We start from the raw sequence: 6,453 nt of genomic DNA, 5'->3' as shown, positions 1-6,453 counted from the left end.
GCAATGAACTATTTTTTAAATTTTATTTCAACCATAATTTATATTTTATCACTAACTGCAAATTATTAGTAATGCTGTAGATAGTCAGTCATTCTTTCCTAACAGTTACATTGAATTAGTGTGTGTGTGTGTGTGTGTGTGTGTGTGTGTTTTGACATAGATTCTTACAAACCCTGTAATATTGAATCCTTTTATAGCATACCACTGTAGGTTGGGAGCCTTATGTGATCCTGAAGGACCCTCAAACTTTGCATTGAAGAATAGACAGTGAGTACCATAATGAATGGCCATGTAAAGTTTAAATCTAATTTTGTGTGAATTTTAAGCAGCATGATGTGGGTTAAAGGTACAAGTGAAAAATTTGCCATGAACACATATATTTGGAAATCAGTAGCACTATATAAAAGTGATTATTTTTCTTTTATGAGTCACCTGAATTCTCTAGGTAATTAATCACTCTCAAAATAAACTGAAACACCTTATTTAATAATATATTTTCTTGATTTTCTTAAACGAACTTTCTGCTTATCTTCTCCACTTCAAAATAAAAAGGATTGGAGACATATTTCAATTCAGTTCAATATAAAGCTACATAATTAAAATTAATTTAAAAATAAATTTATAACTTCTATTGGGGAAATGTTCCAACTGCCTATGTTAATTCTATGGTGATCAAAGACAAATTAATTTCTGAACACTCAGGAAACCAAGTAACAAGGAAAATTCAATTGTCTTCTTTATTGCTGTCCTATCTATTAATTCATAAAGCATTAATGAAATATTAAAGTTGTAGTTTTTTTTTTCAAGAGCAAATAAGAAATAAATTAGAGAATTTTAAATAGTTCATTTTGAGTGGTAAAAGTAAAAATAGCAGTTCTTATACAATATGCTTTATTTTTCTACATATTCATAATAAAAGTTATAAACTAAACAAAAGAAAAATGTGAAACAAATGAAAATGTTGTGATACCCTACCTGCATTTATATGGAGAGAATTATTAAACATTCTTTCACAAATTTATATTTTTAATTTATATATACATCTTTAAAATCATATTGAAGTATTGCAAAGCAATACTTTATACTTAACCCATAATTCAGATGATTAGATTTATCTTCGAAGACAGTTTTTCCCTTTGTCTTTTCTCCTAAAATAAATAATAGTAAATGGTAGTAGTAAACAACTTTGGAGATATACCCATTATTGCATCTATGATAGCTAGTCCCTAAAAAATAACTCCCCACATCCCAATGGGCTACTTCTCGAGGATCCATTTTCTTGTGTCATTACATCCCCTTGAATTTTGTAGCACCTATGAATCAGTTGTAACAAGCAGAATCTGCAGAATTTAGTTGGGCTGTTGTGTGAATTCTAAGACTACTTCAGAAGAAATCTTGCAAATTCTACTTTGGTCTACTGAGACCCTCATCCTTCGACTTTTGAGCCTTGCAGTTCAACAATCCCCTGACCACCATGATGTTAGAAGATCAAGCCACATGGAAATATCCTTAAAAGATAAGATGTCACACAGGAGGTAAAAAGGAGAGAGGAAGTTAAAGTAAGAGGGAGAGAGGAAGAGAGAAATTAAAGTAGTCAAGGAAAACTCTAGGGATTTAGACATATTAGTGAATGCCACATAGAATTTATTCTCCAGCCCAGAAATCCACACTGACGACATGTCAGTTAAAAATGAAATGTATACCTGAGCTGTCCCAAAATTCCCAATGTAAAAATTTATAAACAAACTGAAATAATTTGAGCCAAGATTGAACCATATGCACAAGAAAAATGTTAGTGGAAAAAGATACAATGATTTTGAAGAAATTGGTTTTTGGAAAATGATTCCTGAGAGGACACAAACAAGGAGAGTCTTATGACTGCTCCAACTTAAGAGACTAGAAAGAGGTTGTAGGATATGGTATACACAGAGAGAATCAAGGTGGACCCAGTAGTGTCCTTGAGTCCTGGTAATGAAGCTTGGAGTCTTAGGAGGCCAAAAAAGCTGAGGTTTGCTGGGCAAAATGCCAGAGTAAAGAGAGAACTCTGGAAACCTTCAAGGGATTCCCGTTGAGTCCTTTGCTACACAAAGGTCAACCTGTACATACAAAAACATTATCTGGAGAAAGAGAAAGAACCAACTGAAAGTTTGATTAGAAGGAATCATGTCTATGGTTCACAAGAGCCTGGATACTGTTCTAGTCTTTATCTTCCAGCATGAAAAACCTCAAATGCACAAAGTATTGGATAGAATATTCAAATTTCTCCTCGGAAGTTTAATAATTAGTTGCAGAATAAGGATATATGATACCCCTATGTTTTCTTAATAGAGAAGATTGAAAGTGTTCAAATAACTACATCTCAAAACAAGGTTCAAGAACATTTATAGAAATATAAAAAATATCCAGCAAATATCAAGGTAAAATATACACTGTCCTGCAATGAGGCAGGAAAACATAACTCATAAGGAAAAGAAATCATTCGATTGAAACAGTCCCAGAAATGACACAGATGACAACATTAGTAGGGAAGTAATATATACTCTAACAAGTATATAAGCTCAAGAAGATAAAGGAAAAATAAAAGCATATTAAATACAGGCATGCAAGATATCTTTAAAAAGATCCAATTTGAAATCGTAAAGAAAAACCCATAACATCTGAGTTAAAAAAAATCTTGGAGGAGATTAAAAGTGTATTAGGCAATTCAGAATAAAAAAAAATAGTTAGCTTTAAGATAAAGCAATCAAAACTATCTCAAATACAGTACAAAAAGAAAGTAGACAAAAATAAATGTGGCATCAGTGTGCTGCGAGATAACTTTAAATGGTTTAAAGTAAATACAATTGGATTCTCCAAAAGGGGGATGGAGGATGATAAAAAAAAAAATGATGAAATTTGACAAAAGCTATAAATCTGCAGTTCTCAGTTTCAACAAACCACAAACATCAAAAATAAGAAGAAAACTATGCCAAGGACAAACAAGACAAACTGCTTATATACAGTCACTAATATCTGGTTTGGTTTATTATGTAGCTATAGAAAACTGAAATGTCATCCCTGATTTTTTAAATAAATTCGTAAAATCGGTGATATAAATTGCAAGTGAATTAAAATCCTTAGGCTGTCACTATTTCCAAATTGCCCTTTAAGAAGTTTGTTACAATTTATCTGACCAATAAATGTGGGAAAATGTACTAGTTTCCTTGTTGTGTTACTCACTTTATTTCATCTTAAGAGGCATTATCATTTGTGTTTAACAGATTCAGCCTTTGTGTTAGATTTTTAAATTCATCAAGTTCAACTTATAATTTTTATATCTTTGGGAGAATTATATAACTTGTCTGTGCTTCTTATTTTTCTTCTTTCTTTTTCTTTTCTTTCTTTCTTTCTTTCCTGCTTTTTTTTCCTTTTTTTTTTTTTTGTACTAGGGATTTAGGGATTGAATCCAGGAGTGCTCAATCATTGAGCCACATCCCCAGCCCTTCCTTGCCCATATGCATGCATGTATGTATGTATATGTGTATACACACACACACATATTGAGGCAGAGTCTCACTAAGTTTAGGGCCTTGCTAGGCTGTTGAGGCTGGCTTTGAACTTACAATCCTCCAGCCTCAGTGTCACAAACTGCTAGGATTACAGGCATGAACTATCATTCCTGGCCTGTTTCTCATTTCTTCAAAGGGTTGGGTATTCTATCCATCTCATCTGGTGGTTGTTTCAGGACATGAGATTTCACATATAAACACATGGTACATAGAAAGCACCAAATAATATTATCTATCAGGATACTCACATTTGCAACCTATTTTCAACCTTGTTCTGTTCTTTTTGCTCTATTTGTTTTATTCTTTGATCATTTTATTACTATTATTTTGATTTAGTCATAAAAATAGGAGAATGCATATGATAAGATAATTAAGTATTTCTTTTCAGGATAAGATTTATGGGCATGTGAACACAGTGGTTTCATATAGCCCCACTTGTACTTAGAATTGAATGCTCTGAGAAGTTTATGAAACTATATAATTGAATTTTATGTTTGATAAGTATTTTGTTTTGTATAGTCCAATTGGAAAGTGGGTCACACACTGGAATCTGAGAGCCTCAGTTGATGTTCAGTGTATACCCACTTTCCTAGGTGTGGCTACAGTTGTTTAGTCACTTCCCTGACTCCTGGCACCCAGTTTGCCCAGACTCTATCTCCATTCAAATCAATTCTACCCTTCAGCCATGATGGTAGCTGGGACAGGCACAGGAAGCATCAGTGTCTTGTGTTTACAGTCTATATCATCTCAAGGCAGAGCAGGTGCAGACTCACTTCACCGGGACTGGTTATGCCATGCCATGTCCAGCAGACAACTCAGTCACAGACATGATGCCCAGAGGCAAAGATCACCCCTTGTCTATACACTTAATGTGTTGCAGAACAAATGTTGCAATATACATTAAGTTTGTCTGTTAATTATGGACTGAAGCAGTTGCTATGGGCTGTAAGTTAATGGAAAGGGGAAATATTTTCTCAATTTTCTTTCCCCAAGTGGGAAATGGACCATTGAAGTGTTGGTTTAGTAAGAGTGCTAGAATGTGCAGTCATGAGTGTCTGTATTTGTACATCAGTATTCCCATATGTGAAGAGCATGCTCTTCCTCTTCCATTGTTACTGAGTTTGGTTTTTGTTTGTCTTTTATGGGCAACTTTAGGTACTGTGTGGTTGAGCCAAAAAATACAGTGTAATATTGATAATTTGGTAAACAAGTGTGCTGATATTTGCATTTGTAAATTGAATTTTAGAATGTAAGTTATGGATGTTTCAAACTTTTTATTCCTTTTTTTTTCCTTGAACAACATTTAATGGCAAATAAAAACATAATGAACATAGAAAAACATGAGAGAGGAAGATTTATTTATTTATTTAGTAACATTAATGATACATTTTCTCCATATAATCCTAGATAACCACCCTGTCTTAAATTCTGTAACCTTGGTGCACTGCCCAGGGCCGGTGGTGGGCGCGGGCGGGCGGAGCCTGCCCCGCACCTGCAGGGGGCAGCGGCCGAGGCCAGGCCCTTGTGTCGACAGCTCGGCATCCCTGCCCTCGCCATTCTTCGTGTCGCCGGGGTGGCGGGCCGACCAGTGGGCGGCCAAGAAAGGCGGCCGCCATTCCCGTGTCGCTGCGCCCGCGGGGGCCGCCCTAGCCGGCCAACATGCCGCTGGGCCTGAAGCCCACCTGCAGCGGCTGCAAGACCACAACGTCCTCCATGTGGAAGAAGGGCCCGCAGGGGGAGATCCTCTGCCACCACTGCACGGGCCGGGGGGGCGGGGGCGCCGGCTCGGGGGCGGCCGGCGGAACTGGGGGCAGCGGTGGCGGGAGCTTCGGGACGGCGACCTTCGCCAGCACCTGGCGGCGCCCCCGCAGAGCAACGGGGGCGGGGGCGGCAAGCAGAGTAAGCAGGAAATTCACAGGAGGTCTGCGCGGCTCAGAAACACTAAATACAAATCTGCTCCAGGGGCTGAAAAGAAAGTTTCTACTAAAGGAAAAGGGAGAAGACATATTTTTAAATTAAAAAATCCTATCAAAGCTCCTGAGTCTGTTTCTACCATAATCACTGCAGAATCAATCTTCCACAAGGGAGTGTATTACCAAATTGGTGATGTTGTTTCTGTGATTGATGAACAAGATGGAAAGCCTTACTATGCTCAGATCAGGGGTTTTATCCAGGACCAATATTGTGAAAAGAGTGCAGCCCTGACATGGCTCGTTCCCACTCTCTCCAGCCCTAGAGACCAGTTTGATCCTGCATCCTATATCATAGGGCCAGAGGAAGATCTTCCAAGGAAGATGGAATACTTGGAATTTGTTTGCCATGCACCTTCTGAGTATTTCAAGTCACGGTCATCACCATTTCCTACAGTCCCCACCAGACCAGAGAAGGGCTACATATGGACTCATGTTGGACCTACTCCAGCAATAACTATTAAGGAAACAGTTGCCTACCATTTGTAGTTACAAAATTAAGACCAGGGCTGAGGATATAGCTCAGTGGTAGAGTACTTGCTTAGCATGTTTGAAGCCCTGGGTTTGATTCCCAGCATTCAAAAAAAAAAAAAGAAAAAAAAATTAAAACTGGATTTCCAGTTTTCATCTATCATACTACTATGAGATATACAATGTGTTCCTTTCATGAAATTTTTACATGGAAAAATGACAAAGTTTTTTCCCCTAAATACCCAGTAATCATTAGCTTGTTTATTACCTATTACTTAGAAAATTACAAGGGATAGAAAATAATGAAATATATTTGAAGGTAAATATTACATTTTATATGTATATCCTCCCAGGCAAAGGCTACACAGTTTCCTGGGAGACCATTAGTAACAGGTATGACTATTTTTCTTCATAATTTATTGTTAGTAGCTCATAAAATGAATTCTATTTTTATATAAGTAGTA

At 36.9% G+C, this 6,453-nt stretch overlaps 1 pseudogene; it reads left to right on the top strand.

The window, feature by feature from the left end:
* The first annotated feature begins 5,123 nt into the window (after positions 1-5,123).
* On the top strand, positions 5,124-6,100 carry LOC124099794 (GATA zinc finger domain-containing protein 1-like; annotated as a pseudogene).
* Positions 6,101-6,453: the final 353 nt, after the last annotated feature.

Source organism: Marmota monax, unplaced genomic scaffold (assembly GCF_021218885.2).
Source record: "Marmota monax isolate L192 unplaced genomic scaffold, Marmota_monax_Labrador192_F-V1.1 WCK01_AAM20220418_F8-fsc00483, whole genome shotgun sequence".
NCBI lineage: Eukaryota > Metazoa > Chordata > Mammalia > Rodentia > Sciuridae > Marmota > Marmota monax.
The sequence above is the reverse complement of the archived record's forward strand: the minus strand, read 5'-3'. Positions and strand labels throughout refer to the sequence as shown.